The sequence below is a fragment of the Myotis myotis genome, unplaced genomic scaffold (assembly GCF_014108235.1).
Source record: "Myotis myotis isolate mMyoMyo1 unplaced genomic scaffold, mMyoMyo1.p scaffold_m19_p_8, whole genome shotgun sequence".
Classification (NCBI taxonomy): domain Eukaryota; kingdom Metazoa; phylum Chordata; class Mammalia; order Chiroptera; family Vespertilionidae; genus Myotis; species Myotis myotis.
Window position 1 is genome coordinate 1,804,075 of NW_023416390.1, and position 16,747 is coordinate 1,820,821.

At 47.0% G+C, this 16,747-nt stretch overlaps 1 protein-coding gene across 9 annotated transcripts in view; it reads left to right on the plus strand.

The window, feature by feature from the left end:
- Positions 1-16,747, plus strand: part of GULP1 (GULP PTB domain containing engulfment adaptor 1) — a 154,569-nt gene that overhangs the window by 54,628 nt on the left and 83,194 nt on the right. For 8 of the 9 annotated variants that reach the window (XM_036320272.1, XM_036320270.1, XM_036320265.1 and 5 more), the window contains exon 2: positions 8,349-8,462. The gene's annotated coding sequence lies outside the window, so the exon portion shown is untranslated. Of the gene's footprint in view, positions 1-3,598; positions 3,733-8,348; positions 8,463-16,747 lie in introns of those variants that run through there. The other variant, XM_036320266.1, reaches the window with a different exon arrangement.

The following is a 16,747-nucleotide window of genomic DNA, read 5'->3' on the forward strand; positions in this document are numbered from 1 at the left end:
TGGGATTTGGGGGTCAGGGGTGGGGAGCTGCTGGTGTCGGCAGAAAAGCATGAGGTACCTGTGCACTAAATTAATTAAATGGAGAATGAAATGTCTGCCGTTGGGCAAAAGAACAGTGGTTTAGAGCAGGTCCTACCTAGTCTTCGGTCGCAGAGCAACATAAAGATGGTTTGCAGAACCTTATTACTGAAAAGGGTTCGTTGCTGGAAAGGCCTTGAAACATAGCCAGTCACCATGCACATGACCAGTAATGACAGCATCTCGTAGACCAGTACCTCATCCGTAAAATAATTATTTGGTTCACAGCAGATTCATTTGTACAATTTTGTGTTGAGTTACACTGATGCAGAAGGCATTCCCGTGTTTATTGGGCAGTGTTTGCATAATGCAAGTTAATTATACACTGTAATTATGATAATACTGCAATTAATTTATAATAGAGACAAGGATTAGTAAAATTCCCCTCCCCACCCCCCGCCTTAACGGGGAAATTGGAACGCTGAATTATGGCTCACTGAAAGGTTTCTTTAAATATATTACGTACTTCTGGGATATTCACATGAATAAAATTAAACTCCACAGAACTGGGAAAATTAAACGAATGACTTTTATGTAATCCACGTTACTGGGTGCTTTTTAGCCACATTTTTCGTCAGGCAGTTTCTTGATTTCCTTCATCTGTTTGGCCTGTGTTGGGTGGCTCTTCACAACGAGCTTCAGAAGATGCTCTATTTCCACAAAAACTGAAAACTGTTCGCATTGTTTTAGAGCTTTCGATAGTAATAGAAAGTCTTTCAAATGGTGAGCGTGGCTTTTAGCATAGTGTTTTATAGGTACTTTATTTAATCATCCGAATATGTTCTAGTTTATTAAAATACTACAGGAAAGAACGGTGACCCATAATTTTTGTTTTTTGAGATGAGGAAGGAAGGATAAAGGAAGAAAGGAAGGAAAAGGGAAGGAAAGGCGGAGGGAAGAAGTAGGAAGGACAGAAGGAAGGTGTTTAAAACATGGCGAATATTGGGACAAAATTCTGTTTCTAAAGTACTTGGTACTAAAATCCTTATTTTCATGTTTTAGAAATAGTCCTAGTGTTAGAAGATAAACTAAGTAGGTGTTTAATTTAAAAAGTGAAAGCACCTTAAATCTGTAAGACACTGGACACATATAACCATTAATTAAATTAAATTCTTTGACACCTTTGGTAATGACCTAGCTGCCTTTGTGCCTGCTCACACCTAAGGTCTTAATGCATGAGCCAGTGCTTTCACGTTTGGTGGGTAGAATATACTATAAAACCAGCCTTTTCCTAATCCAAGAGTGAACGAGTGTGGTTATCTGGGAGAAGGGAGATGAAGGCGGAGGGAATATGAAGTGCAAAGGTCCTGAGGCATGATGTTTACATCAAAATCTAAAAAAGCTCATAAATATTATAAAAATGTAAAAGCACTCCACAAGGAAAATATCAGTTATAAAGTAAGTATTTAATAAATCAAACACTTGCAGTTCAGGAAGTATACATTTCAGGAAAAGAGACAAATTTTTGATAGTCCAATTGTCAAAAGTATAGAAAAAAGATCATTGCTGGTAAGACTGGTTAAAATTCTACTTATCATCTGCTATTGGTACAAGACTTCTAGGCATATCTTTCTAGAACACAACTTTAAAAATGTGTATGAAATATTCAAAAGATCAAATGAGTTTTGACCTCGCTGTCTCACTTCTAGGAAGCCACAATGAAGGAATAATTTGAGATGATCACAAAAATTTATGTACAAAAATTTGTATTACACTTTTACATATAATATGAAAGTACAGAACTTTTAAGCCGTCCAACAGACGAAGGAATAATTATTATGAATTTCTAAGGTCCATTTTACCTACCAGGCAGCGTGATTACGATGTGTGAATTACCTCGTTTACATCTTTGTAAATCCCTATGAGGTATAGGTAGTGCTTATTTGTTAATTACCCTACCACTGTGTTCAGTAACAGGTCAGGTTTTCCTTGGAGGACCTCACCTTCCGTCCTATACAGTAGCCGTGTGATTGGAGGATAGACCATATCCGAGTCTCTAAGGATGCACTCTGATTGGTCAGTCAGTGACTGCAGACCCAGTGATTGGTTAGGAATGTGCGGGCTGCCTGTTTGCTCCGAAGTCAGTCCCAGGACTTCTGCTTAGCCCTTAGCTGGGGAGCTGCTTTCTCTCCGGCTCTGGCTCCCTCCATCGTTCCCCTGGCTTCGGCATTCCTCCGCACGCCCATCGCCAGGATTGCCATCTCTCTTCCCAGTCACATCTGTGATTTGTGGGCCCCCTCGCATTACGAGCACTCCTCCACCCCGGTGTGCGTTTCACGCCGCCCCGCCTTTTTCCTTAAGTCCAGTCGCTTTCCAGCCGGGGCCGCGGTCCCTTCTCTGGGTTCGTGTGGGTGCCTCGGCTGTGTGCGCCGCAAGAGACATGTTTGGGGGTCAGGTCCGTGAGGAGTTCACGTTCCGCGAGAACGGAGGCTTTGCCTTCCCCTGTTCGGGCTGAAAACAGGGTCGGGCTCCCCAGAAGCGACTGCTTTCCCCTGAGCTCGGCAGAAAGCGGCTGACTGGTCGTGGTCGTGGTCCTCCTCGTCTAACCAGGGAAACGTCCCGCGGTGACAGGTCCAAGCCGCCCGAAGCGTCACGAAGCCGCAGAGGAAAGCTCTGGGCGGGCGTGCGGTTGGCGTGGTGAGCGGAGAACCGGGGTGCCTCGGGGGCAGTTCCTCACCCTCTGTCACTTCTTCCCTTCCCGAGCCGCGGGCAGGGAGCGGGAGCGCACGGGGAGCAGGGACAGGTGCTGGGGCCCTGGGCCCGCCGCCGTCCAGAGACCGGGCGTCCGGCCTTGCTGTGACCGCGTGCATGCGCCCGGCCCGTTCACGGCGCCTCACACGCGTGGGAGCCCGAGCCCCCTTCCAGGCGTCACCGCGTGACAGGCAGCAGCTCCCGGGGGCAGCGGCCGGCCTCCCTCCTCCTCGGTCTCCGCTGCGCGACCCTCCCGAAACCGCGTCTTACTGCAGCCTCCCCGTGTTGTGGGCCCCGTGGCCTCAGAGGGAACCTGAGCTTCATCGCATGGATCAGGGCCTTCTTGGCCAGGCCCTTCCTTGCCACCGAGGTCTCTTACAAACAGCCTTTCGGAAGCTTCTGCGCTCCAATCCTGTCCACCTGCCCCCCTGCCTGTGGGCGGGGGCGCGTTTCCTCCTCTTCCTGCGCCTTTGCTTCGGTGTCCCTGCCCACAACGTCCGGCCTTTTCACGGAACCACGTCTAACCTGAAGGCCCAGCCGGCGGTATGGCGCAGCGGTTGGGCTTCGGCCATGAACCACGGGTCACGATTCCATTCCCGGTCGGGGCACAGGCCCGGGTTGCGGCTCCATCCCCAGCAGGGGGCGTGCAGGAGGCGGCCGGTCAGTGAGTCTCTCTCTTCATTGATGGTTCTATCGCTCTCTCCCCCTCCTTTCCTCTCTGAAATCAATAAGAACATATTTAAAAAAATAAACCGAAGGTCCGCAGTTCTGCCTTCTCGATGTTTCCTCCTCAGCTGACCTTGCGTTAACCGAGCTCGTAACACAGTGACAAACGCGAGGGAGGAAGTCGACTGCTCTCCTCTCCCTGATGGCTGCTGTGATTGGGCCGCGGCCGGTGCTCAGTGGACGTGGCTTTCATGAACTAAGTTAACTTTCCAGCTCACCGTGGGGCCAGGGGTACAGGTACGCCAGCCCCTCAATGAAGAGACTAACATGCCGGGAAATGACTGCCCCGGGCCATGATGGCAGCCACCCAAGGCACCATGGGTGTGCCCATTGCCTAAGCATCAGGGGGCAAACAGTGGGGCATTCATCTCAGGAAGGTGCGAAGGCACTTGGCCTGGCCGGAGGGCGATGCGGCCGGACAGCTGGTTAGAGGACCCATGGGTGGCTCCTATGGGCCGGCTGGGATGGAAAGGTGGAGAGGAAACGAAAATGGAGTTTCTGTATTAAGGAGAAGTAAATGCATTCTGATGTAACTGCACATAAATGGCAAGAGAAACAACAGGAATTAATGATGCCTGTGCAGGTTTCTGGCTTGAGCAGTTAGAATGAGGATTGTACGATTTCCTTAATTAAAATCACAGGACAAAGAAAAAAAAAAAAACACAAATGAAAAAAGACAGTTATAGGCCAAGGATCTGATTTTGTATATTGAATTTAGATGCCTGTAGTGGATGAGAAATGACTATTCAGGAAAACTTTTTTTTTTTTTTTTTTTTTTTGCAGCATTCTGCAAATTAGATTGAAATATCGCTAAATTCTTGGAGCCAGCTAAGAAAAGAAAAATCAGTAGTAAATGATTTTCAAAAAGGTTTTAAGGCAGGGGTGGGCAACCTTTCTGTGAGTGCGTGCCAAAACCAGCAAAATCTCTGACTCAAAATTCTTCTGCGTGCCCACCCTAATTTTTTGAGAACATGTTACACCTACTTGATATCTCTTAAGGTGTACGTATGTGAGGAAATAATAAAATTCATTCGAGCGACAAAAACACAGTATATGATGATGAAACATACATTTCTTTTTTAATGTATACATGTACACTGATAGTCCGGCAGAAAACTTTATGACTCCGTTGATATTATCAGTGGGACTTTGCTGCTGCGTCACTGATGACAGAGATTTTACATCAGGTTTATATTTCGTGACCTTCAGAGATATGCACGGGCTACTACTTTCATCCGTCAGGCTACTCCTGTTACGAGACTTAACAAAATTCATCACTGAGAGCAAAGATTCACAAGCGTAAGTGGATGAAACCAAAACACTGGTCGGATCTAGGAAGGCCGGAGAGTTAAGGCAGAGGCATAGAAATTGCTCTTCCCCTCTCTCGTCAATCCATGTCTATGGTCTTTAAGATAACTTGTTATGTAAAATTATTTATTTATCTAAGATGCACCTACACTGAATTTATCTGAAAAATAAAAAAGTCGATATTAAGAAAAAAATTGTAAATGGAAGATTATAAGAGAGGGTTTCGTGTGCCAGCAAAAGTTACTGGCGTGGCGGTACGCGTGCCAGGGGTTGCCCACCCCTGTTTTAAGGGCATCATAATGGAGGCCTTGGTTTTCACCTTTTAGCTTGACTTGTTTGTTTAGTTTGGTTTTATTGTGTATGGAATAGTTAAAGATATAAGTGTTGCATTAACAAATTGAAGCATTTGGTCATATTTCAACATTAATAATGTGTTTTTTTTAAAACTAATACTGTTGGGAAAAATGAAAGGTTTGGCAGGCTTCCTTTGACTTCATAAACATTTTTAAATTTCATGAGACTGTGTAATAAATGGTGGCAAAAGAGTATAAAATTGAGTGCATTATGCTTCTAAAATGTAAAGAGTCATTTGACTTGGAAATCAAGATTTTTATCTTTTAAAATAAAAATATGTTCAAAAGAGCAGCTCAGAAACACCTCTCACTGTTGGTAGAACTAATTAAAATGCCTTGTACACGAGCAAATCTAATCACGTCAGACGTGGAATCGTGCAGTCATTTCGGAGCATGACGTCTTCCTGCAGGACGAGCGAAGGACAGGAGCCGGCCGCGGTGACTCCTGTTTCTCAGGCGGCGTTTCTGGGCGGCTCTTTATTCTGTCACATGGCATGGCCTGTTCCCAGCTGAAAAGTATTTCCCACAGTGAGAATGGATTTCAGTCCATGTGAGAGAAGTAACTCCCTGGGGATGTAACTTGAAGGAGTTTAAGGAACATGTTGACTTTGCTCTAGTGTTTTGGAGGGTGGTTCTGTTTTGTTTTTAACAGTCTGGTCAGCGGAGTTACTTACGGTGTCTTGGGTGATTTCTTACTTCTGAGGCTAATAGTCGCACAAAATAAATAGGGAAATTACCACTTGGCTAAAAACAAAACAAAACACACACGAAAAAGAACTAATTCTGCGTTTCCTTTTTCCTCCCTCTTCCCAAGACAAAAAGACGATCTGGCAAGTCCCTGGGGGACTCGCGGCCTAGTTTCACGGTCACCTCAGCTGAGTCTTGTTGAAACGTCCTGTCCAGGGTGAACAAAGCTCCTTCCAGCGATGGAAGGATGTGATAAGACTCAGCCTTCACATTCTGAGGAAAGATAACGCTAATTATATTAGTCACATACCCTCCAACCCATTAACGCTAAGAGCACACTATATGATTTAATAAATAATGGCATTGCTGGGTAGAGAAACATTTTCTCATTAAAATTATAAACACTGCTCTAGCTGGTTTGGCTCAGTGGATAGAGCGTCCCTGTGGACTGAAGGGTCCTGGGTTCGGTTCCGGTCAAGGGCATGTGCCTGGGTTGCAGGCTAGATCCCCAGTCGGGGGCTTGGAGGAGGCAGCCAAACAATGATTCTCTCTCATCATTGATGTTTCTATCTCTCCCTCTCCCTTCCTCTCTGAAATCAATAAAATATATTAAAATAAATAAATAAAATTATGAATATCTACAAATGGCCTTAAAATGCACCCTGCTCATATTTCAATCCAAATTTTAACATTGTTGCCTTTATTTTAGATACTATTAATGGTCTGCCTATAACCCTTCTCCCTTAGACTCTCCTAAATCAACATCTTTACTTGAATTATTTCCTCAGAGTTTGTCTCTGGGGCCACCGAAAGTAAGGTGCCTTCAGTTTTGTCTCTAAAGTTGTGTTAGAAAGTGAAAAAGAATAGAATCAACGAATAGATAAATAGGCCTCTACAGAGAATTGTGTTGAAGATGGGAAAAGCTAGCTTGCAGATGGCACAGATGCAAACAGGATGAAATAAACTATTTGAGATCTGCCTTTAGTATGATTTAAGAGTAAGAAGTATAGCTCCGTCTTCGCCAGTGGCCTCTATCAAAGTTATGGAAGGAGGCAGAACAGAACAGATTTGTTTTCATATATTTTCCCCCCACCCCAGCCCCCCAATAAAAAACAAACGCTCTTGTGGTAAGAAGAGATACTAAACTCACTTCTGCTGCTGCGATTTGAATGTAGGTCAGAGGTACAGTTGAAAATACCGCATTCAGGGAAGGCACGACTGCTGGTGCCTCTGGAAGGAAAGCCCTGTTTGTTGGCATAAAATGTAAACATCTGCACCAACTGCAGTGCCTGTTCTAGCTGCATGTGAGGGCGGGTGGAGGGAGCAGCTCCCTAAATGCTTCTCCCTGGGGGTCAGAGTGGAAGTGGGGGGCAGGTAGCCCTGAGCATGAGCAGGGCCAGGGCAGGAGGGCCCCAGGGGAAGCCCAGGTGCCCAGCCATGGACAGTGGCAGGCGGGCCTCCCCCCAGGTGACCTTCCTCCCCTAGCATATGGATGGTCATGTGGTTTGACCCCCTGACCTTTCCTCCTGGAGATACCATCTAGGCCTCAATAGTATGTCAGCTCCAGGCCCAGAAAAGCAGCAAAACCAGCCCAGCTGCCCTCCGGGACCAGCTGCCTTGATCATGACCCCACCCTGGTGCCGGCCAATCAGTGGGACCGCAACCCTGAGAGGACACACCTGGAAAGGGCTGGATGTTCTACTGGATCTTCCCCGGGGCCTCCCCTGACCCCTCCGCCCGTAAACCCTAGGACAGGACCCAGAGCTCCAACCTCCCCCCACCCCCAGAACCCCCACAGGCAGTCGCCTTTACCTGCCTCGCTCCCAAGCTCCCAGGACCCTCATTTACCTCCGTAGCCTGTTTCCTAAGCCCCTTGCTTGTAGGAAGTCCGTCTTCCTCCTTGCCTCTTGCCGTGTTACACGTAAGTGCCCTCCAAGAGCCCGAGTCCTGCCTCTGACTGCTTTCCCGGCCGAACCCGTCCCCAGGCTGCTGCCCCCAGGCCGGTCTGACCCCAAGGGTCGACCCCTGGCGCCTGCCCCGCTGCCTCCAACAGAATGAAAGCTCAGATGGACAAATGCTTCCTGAAGGCAGGGCCGGGGCCTCCATCACACTGACCAGCTAATCGGAGGAGGAGGAGGAGGAGGGGGAGGAAGGGGAGGAGGGAGGAGGGGGGGAGGAGGAGGAGGAGGAGGAGGAAGAGGAGGAGGAGGAGGAGGAGGAGGCGGCTGATGGTAGTTGAGGGAGGAGGGGTGCTGTCGGTGGGTTGGAACATTGAGCGTATCACCTGGCGGTCTTGCTGTTGGCCTTATGTAGCCACCGGCTCCTCTCCCTTTTCAAAAAACATACATCCTTCACCCTGGCGCCCAGTAGGCCACTTCCTTGAACGTTCACAGGAAACGACTAGAATTTTAGAACATGTACTGCAACCTCTATATTGAGATACACATACGTGCAATTACTGATTCATTCTGCGAAGCCCAGTTTTCATGTTATTTCTTGTTCTAGGTGATTCTGTCCGACACACCGAGGAGAGCGTGGCTGAAGGAGAACGCGGCCGGCCACGGCGTGATCGGGACGCCCCGCGCCAGTGCCTTTCGCCTTCCAGGCCGACACAGCCAGGTAAGAAGAAGGAGACTTTGTTCACGTACTTGAAACCGTTTTTGAAAAAAAGACAAATGACAGAAATGTTTTATTTTGTGCCGAAGATTTAAAAAGAAATTGGTAAAATACGTAAAAGCAAAATAAAATCACGAATGAGCCTGTTTTCTAAAAATAACTTCCATCACTTTTGTTCTCTATTATTTGATTTTTTTTTGTTTTGTTGATTTTCCACTTTACACAAAGTTGAGATAATATTCTATGTATTCTCTGTTGAATTTCTTTATTTTTGTAGTAATCTATTTTGTCTTATTTGATCATATGAGTTAGTGTTTCATAGTTTTCATTGTATCAGTTAATACGAGCAAACGCTTTTAAAATATTCTTAGATGTGTTTACTATTCAGAGAAGATGCTTCTAGATTGATATATACTTCACTCATTTTCCATTAGTGGCGTTACTGAAATCTGCATCACTGTTTCAATGGTTATAATATTTTAAAGGCTTCTTATTCTCCTTCTGAAAATACCTCCAGAAGGTGGTAATGAGTTACCATTTCATCAGCCATTTTTGAAAATGTTTGTTGACCTGTTGACTTAAATATATATGTACTTAAAGAATTTTCCTAACAAAACCTAGTTTATGTGGAAGAAAAAAATCAAAGTTAAGATTCTAAATTTTTGTTGCAAGCAGTAGCATCCTGTGCTCACACATTCAGCCACTGTCTCCCTTACAGAGCTGAGCCGGAAGGACAGGGAGTGTTGTATGTGCATGGTCGTCCCCCGTGTCTAAAACACATCATTGGCGGCGGATGCGAGGGTACATTCCTCAGCTGATGGCCGTGCAGACGTGCCCTGACCGTGAGCCTCAGCCCTCTGGTTATCTGAATGAGGTGGTGACCGTGGGCATAAGGGCAGGAAGGTAGAGAATCAGCTTCCGGTGTCTTCCCATTTTCAGCAAAACCTGGCAACATGAAACATATTTCAGCTCCTTCGGGCGGTGGGTGTGCTGAGTGCCGGGGAGGAAGGGGAGGGAAGGCGATGCTGATGGCGCCCTCAGGGGGGGACCTGCGAACATGTCACAGTTCGGCGCCCGTTACGTCGTGCAGAAGGGCAAGGCCTAGGGAACGTGACCGGGAGAGAAAGTTTTCGTTTTGAGACTGTAAATCCCGAAGTTTGGATTCACATTCTTAAGCATTTAGGAGCAGTAAGGGATGCATCCGCGTGGACATCCAGTCTCTGGGCAGAAAGTGTCCGATGATGCAGTCATTCCGGACGGCGAGGGGCGTAAACAGGTGACAGAGCGGGAAGCCACGTCAGGAAAGTGGCAGAAGGAAGAGAAATGCAATTTCTCCTGCTCCCTCTGTGCGAATGGGTTAGCGTCTAACCTTTAGATCAGTGATGGCGAACCTATGACACGCGTGTCAGGGGTGACACGCGAACACATTTTTTTGGTTGATTTTTCTTTGTTAAATGGCATTTAAATATATAAAAAAAATATCAAAAATATAAGTCTTTGTTTTACTATGGTTGCAAAGATCAAAATTTCTCTATGTGACACAGCACCAGGGTTAAGTTAGGGTTTTTCAAATGCTGACACGCGGAGCTCTAAAGGTTCGCCATCACTGCCTTAGGCCGATGGCACTCAGGTCTGGAGAGAGTCCTAGGGAAGTACCTCAGGGGAGAGCAAATTCACACCCTGTTGGGGCCGCCTCAGGCCTCAGCCACCTTTACGTACAGAAGAAAATAACCCCTAAGCCATTGCAGAAACCCAGGAAACCATTCCCTTCCCCTGACCCTCATCCTGCATTTAAAGTTTACATTCAGTACATCTATCTAAGTAAATGATACTTCTGTTCTAATAATTAATACTCCTCAAGTTCATCTTTACCTGTATAACAATAACATTGGTTTTCATTTAGTAAGAGATTTAAAGGGAAAAAAAAGTTCTGTATACTTAGGTAATATGCAGTTGTAATGCGTGGTTCCTTTGTAAATTCATTCCTATTTGAATGAAATAGTGAAACCTGGCAAAGTGATGGCCATCAGCTACGTTGGTCTCTGTTGTGAAGTGGTGAACTGCATTGTGGGGCTTGTAGTGCAAACTAATTGTGTATGCTCTGAGGTGTCACTTATTATATATACCCAAGCCTTCCCTTATTTAGAAGTAATACCTTTATAAAATGGCTTGTTGTGCTTTTAGAGCATGATGTACATGGAGGACATTGTTAAAAGGGCATTTTTTATACATAAAGACAAATAATTGAGGGCAAAAGAATAGGATTTACATTAGTAAATCCATATGGGAATGGGAGTGGCCGTCTCAGAGAAGGAAATTGGCAAAGCATGACTTGTAAATTCCAAGCATGATTCATCTGCGAGTGGTCTGATGGGCTAAGGGGCAAACTTTTTGACCAGGTGACCTGTTGGGGTCCAGCCCCAGCAGGCCCTGGGGTTCCCAAAGGTGTGGACGGAGTCGGCGAAGAAGGAATGAGACGGAGACAGCGTTCAGTTGATCAGCATAGCGAGGTTCTCTCTTTATTGTCCTGTTACATCTGTATTTATACCATTTGATCCTATAAGCATGCCTCTATAATCACATCATGGTATGTTTTGGGTAACGTTCTACAGTTCCTTGTTCTTTATCTGACCTTAACCAAAAATCCTCTCTATCTAGTTCTGTGGATTTTAATCTTGTCTAGGTTAATCTCTGTGTTCCATTATAAGGGCTATTCCAAGGTCACTGCTCTACTGATGGGCTACAAGGAAGTGATTGAAGGAGTTTATCCTACCCAGTGAAGGGTATGTCCTCCCAGCCCCGCTGCTTGCCTTCCCTGGGACTGCCCTGTGCCGGTGGGGCTCCAGGGGTACAGGCTTTGGTGCTTTCCCTGGTGGGCAGACCCCTGGGGATGTGGGCCCAACAAGTCCCAAATTTGTTGCCAACAGTCTTAGTCCAAGTTCTTCATAAGTAGTACTTGGTATTTCTGTAACACCAGGGGGTTTTACTGATTTATTCTCTTCCTTGGTCCTGTTAACCCCTAACCTGGGGAAACAACCTTTCTTGGGGAGGTGGTCCTGGTTTAAACACATAGAGCTTAAGAGGGGGAGTGAACATATGTCATATATGCCAGGTCCCTTGAAACGTAAGCTGTGCAGATGTTTCTTCCCTGCAGCGACTGCGTCAGGCAGCAAGCGTAGATCGGCTTCCAGCAGTGACCATCTATGGAACAACACCCGCGTATACAAGCAATCTGTATCATGTAGTAATCACACCCACGTCCGAAGAGTTTCTATCAATTACCATTTTAAAAAAATATATTTTTATTGATTTCAGAGAGGAAAGGAGAGGGAGAGATAGAAATTTCAGTGATGAGAGAGAATTGTGAATCGGCTGCCTCCTGCACGCCCCACACTGGGGATGGAGCCTGCAACCTGGGCAGGTGCCCTGACCGGGAATCTAACTGTGACCTCCTGGTTCATAGGTCGATGCTAAACCATTGAGCAACCCCAGCCAGGCACATAGTGTTTTAAAATATGTAACTGATTTGAAGAATGTGGCATATTTATTTATTTTTAGATTGGGTATCTTTTGACTTACGAGGAAAAAGATTTGTGAACTAATAAAGTGTTATGCCACCGAGCCAGGTATTTCATGAAATACCTTGAAATATACAGGGGGATATGGGTTGAACATTCTTGTATGGTTAATTAGGTATTTAATAAATCAGAAACATGACTCCTTTTGGACTTAATGTAGAAAATAAATTAGATCTATTAAATAAATTACAAAGCATTTTTCACTTGATTTTGAAAAGTGCCTCAGTGTCTGAGCAACTTAATAAATCACAGATCTGGATCCTTTCTGTAAGCTGTCCTAATGCCAGGTTGCTATGACAGGAATTAGACCGAGCATTCCCGAGTGGATTTCACTAATTTCTAGAAGCCTCGAGGGCTGTTTAGATTTCTGGAATGCAAAGCCAGCTTCAACATTAAATCTACTTCACATATTTCTATGTTCTTCTGTCTTTTTCTACCCAGTTTCAGAATGTTAAACCACGATTTCATGAACATATACTGGATGACATGGTGGTGCAATTAAAACGCTTAAGTTATTTTTAGGTAATTTCCTTTTTTTGTGGAGTTACCAAGAGATAGCACAGGACAATCAATGCCTCATAATGACTTTCCCAGAAGGCCCGGCGCTGGCTGTCCCTGCGGTGCGAGAATCGTTTGACGTGTATGTGGCAGTCTGGGTTGGTTTTTTGTTTTTCCTTCAAATTTTGATAATTGCTTAAATAGAATTGCTTGCTTTGCTTCATTAATAAAATTATTTGCTAATCCTGACCTAGGAGGAAATGGAAAAATGTTGCTGTTTAAGGATAGTTCAAAATTCAAACACATGACTTGTTAATAGCTACGAAGTAAGCAGACCCTCTTTTTTCTTTTTTTTTTAACATTTTTATGTATGTATGTATTTATTTTTTGATCCTCACCCGAGGATATTTTTCCATTGATTTTTAGCGAGTGTGGTAGAGAAAGGGAAAGACAGAGAGAAACATTGATGTGAGAGAGATACATCGATTGGTTGCCTCCTGTCTGGGAGGAGCCTGCAACCGAGGTACATGCCCTTGACTGGAATCGAACCCAGACCCTTTGGTCCACAGGCTGACGCTCTAGCCACTGAGCAATACCAGCCAGGGCCAGTCCCTCTTTCTTAAAAATAGTGTTGAATATACGCAATGAATGTCTACACTGGAAATAAGTTTCTTGGTTTATTACTTTTATAAAAATATATAGATAACAATAATTCTACTAGAAAAGGAGCATAAGCTTGCATTTTACTCATCTGAGTGGGGATTCTGACTTTTTTCCAAGCAAGTTTGCATACCCTCTGTCATTTACTTAGTTAGACTGTCCCAGGAAGTGTAAAGGATGTGTCCTGTGCAAAATTTGACTTTAGTGCTATGAACATGGAATTTTACTAGAAGGTCTATTTGCTTGGAGTTTATGGGCCTTTTACAAAACCCCAATCTCGCGTGGAGTTCTCTAAACCCCTGAGTGAGCATTACCAATCCGCCGTGATACCCCAGGCAGCATTAATAACATTAATAACAATAATGGCGCCCAGCCAGCGTGGCTCAGTGGTTGAGCATCGGCCTATGAACCAGGAGGTCATTGGTTCAGTTCCCAGTCAGGGCACATGCCAGGTTGCAGGCTCCGTCCCCAGTGCGGGGTGTGCAGGAGGCGGCCAATCCATGATTCTCTCTTATCATGGATGTTTCTCTCTCTCTCCCTCTCCCTTCCTCTCTGAAATCAATACAAATATTTTTAATAATAATAATGGCAAAGCTACGTGCAGTGCGGTCTGTGAGGGGCCCTGTCCTGAGCTGTCTGCACCGATGAACACTTTACTCCGCGGAGGCGGTTTCCGGAGGAGGAAGTGCAGCAGGGAGCCGGGCAGCGACCTTGCCCGAGGTCACTGGCAGGGATGGGGTTCGAACCCAGGCGGGTCCTCCCTGTACCACGGCGCCTCCTGCAGCCACTCCGCCGTTTCCGTCTCACAGCACAGAAGCTAATGACCAAACCCTGCAGCACACCGGGAGATGTGCTTTTAGCCCGTCTGATGGAGAAATAGGTGTAATTTTGATTCATTCACACCAGATGGCTGTGGCCACGTTGGCTGTCATTTTCCTGTCTGACCGTCTATGGGGAAGAGGCCAGTGCCCTGACGAGTCAGGTGTGGCCTGTGGGAAAGTTCTTTTAGAAGCTAAATCGGTCCACTGAACCTTTTAAATAATCGCTGCTCTACGGCATGAAAGTATTTTAATCCAGGAATCAAACACCTCGTCAGCATTCCCGGGCCACCCTCCCTGATCTCCTGACACATCTGCCATCCGGCTCCATGCAGGACGCGCCACCTGTTTCATCTTTTCCTTCTTCGCCTCCTGCCCTCCCCTCCCCTCCTGCCCTCCCCTCCCGTCCTGCCCTCCCCTCCCCTCCTCCCCTCCCCTCCCCTCCCCTCCCCTCCCCTCCCCTCTCCTCCCCTCTCCTCCTCCGACCTCAGGCCCGCAGATCCCTCCTCTTCTGGTCCCTGACAGTCAGTGGTCAGTTGTAGTTTTCTGGGCATGCTTTCTGTTCAGGTCAGACTCTTTCTGGGTTCAGGGCGGTTCCGTCGGTTGCTGTTGAGCCGCTCCTGTTATGGGATGGGCTTAGCCGGTGAGCTCGGATGGTGGCCACGCCGCAGATGGGCGCGTTGACTGCGAGTCGCTGGCCGTGTTTTCAGCCGGTAGGTCTGCAGCTGGCGTCAGGGTGTTTCCCACGGGTTTTCCGGGCCGGCTCCGGTCGGGGGGGCTTCTGCCTGGACTTGTGGGGTGGCTGCCGGGTGCAGACAGGACAGCAGTGGCGTGCGAGGAGCTGAGGGCCTGACGGACGAGTCCCGCGTGCTCCCCAGGCACCGGCGCGTGTCCTCCTCGGGGCTTTGTTCTGTCTCAGGATAACACTCTTCTCCCTTCGGCCACCGATCCCGCAAAACTGGGGCGCAAAGCCGCCCGGGGCTCCGTGGGAACCCTCCCTACCTGCACGCTGTAATCCAGCAGCGTCACGCAGCCCCATGGGGGCAAAGGAGGCCGTTCTCCCTGCTCTCACGCCCGCCTTCGCGGCCCATGATCATCAGCCGCCTCCTCCGCGGGGATGCCATCTCGCAGGATCAGGGTCTCGCTGGCCAATTTCACAAGCAAATGCTGGGGGTTTGGCAACTGCTCCTTCCTTGCTCCTCATCTGTCGTAAATGCTGCATGACAGCCCGTGTCTCCCTGGCGCTTGGCCGCCTCTGCCTGTAAGTGCACAAGCACGTGCTCTGCCCTTCCCCGTGGAGCCCGGGCGGGTTCCCACCACCGTCCAGCCTTCAGGAGGCGGGAGCTCCTTGAGCGGGAGGTTTGATGTCAGTTGTTCTAAAGGCGTCCCGGGTCACGTCTGTCCCAGCCTCCCGGCCCAGCGGCATCTCGCTGCTGCTGAGTCACAGCTCTGAGGTCACTGTCAGCCTCCTCAGCCCTGACTTTCTTTCTTTCATTCATTCATTCATTCATTCATTCATTCATTCATTATTTATTTGTTTGTTTGTTAATCCTCATCCGAGGATATTTTTTCCATTGATTTTTAGGGAGAGTGTAAGGGAGAGGGGAAGACGGAGAGAAACATCGATGTGAGAGAGGCTCATCGATGGGTTGCCTCCTGCACTCGCCGGACCAGGGCCTGGGCTGGGGAGGAGCCTGCAATCAAGATACATGCCCTTGACCGTAATCGAACCCGGGACCCTTTGATCCGCAGGCCGACGCTCTATCCACTGAGCCAAACGGGCTGGGGCCTCAGCCCCTGACTTTTAGAAGCTAATTCGGTCCATTAAGCGTTTGAAATAGAATGCAGTCCCTTTTCTCCCATCCTCAGGGGCAGCCTGTGTTTCTCTACCGTCAGATCCGCCTGAGCTACAGTAACAGCCTTTTAGTCCTTTCTTTAGTTTCCACTTCAAAAACACACATATACTAATATGCAGATGCACATGCAGATTTAATGGCTCCCAGCAGGAAGGTGTCAGATAGTAAGGGCAGTTTGTGTCTCAGGTTTAGGAGAACTGGATATGTTTTTATGTATTTTATTTAAAATTTTTTTGTAGGTAAGTCATGCCTTTTTATTTTATTTTAAAAAATACACTTTTTATTGTTGCCCTAGCCGGTTAGGCTCAGGGGATAGAGCGTCAGCCTGCAGCCTAAAGGGTCCCAGGTTTGATTCCCATCAAGGGCACATGCCTAGATTTTGGGCTTGATCTCCAATAGGGGGTGTGCAGGAGGTAGCCAATCAATGATTCCCTCCCATCTTTGATATTTTTCTCTCTCTCTCCCTCTCCCTTCCTCTCGGAAGTCAATATAAATATTAAAAATGATATATATATATATATATATATATATATATACATACTTTTTATTGTTGATAGTATTACAGATGTCTCCCCTTTCTCCCCCCTCCCCCTCCTCTTCCCAACCCCCTCCCCCAGTCTTCACCACCCTATTGGCCGTGTCTCCGGGCCGTGCCTAAGTATTTAAGTTCTTTGGTTTATCTCTCCTCGTGCCCCTAACCCACATCGAGGCCTGTCAGTCTGTGCCAGGCCCCGCTGCTTCGGGTCTTGTTTTGTTGGTCACTCCATCATGTGTGTATTTTAAGAAATTGCACCTGCTTCCCATCGCAAAGCCTAAGGGGACCAGCGGGTTTCTTTGCGGTCTGTCTTACTCAGCTCTTCCTCCTCCTCCTTCCCTCC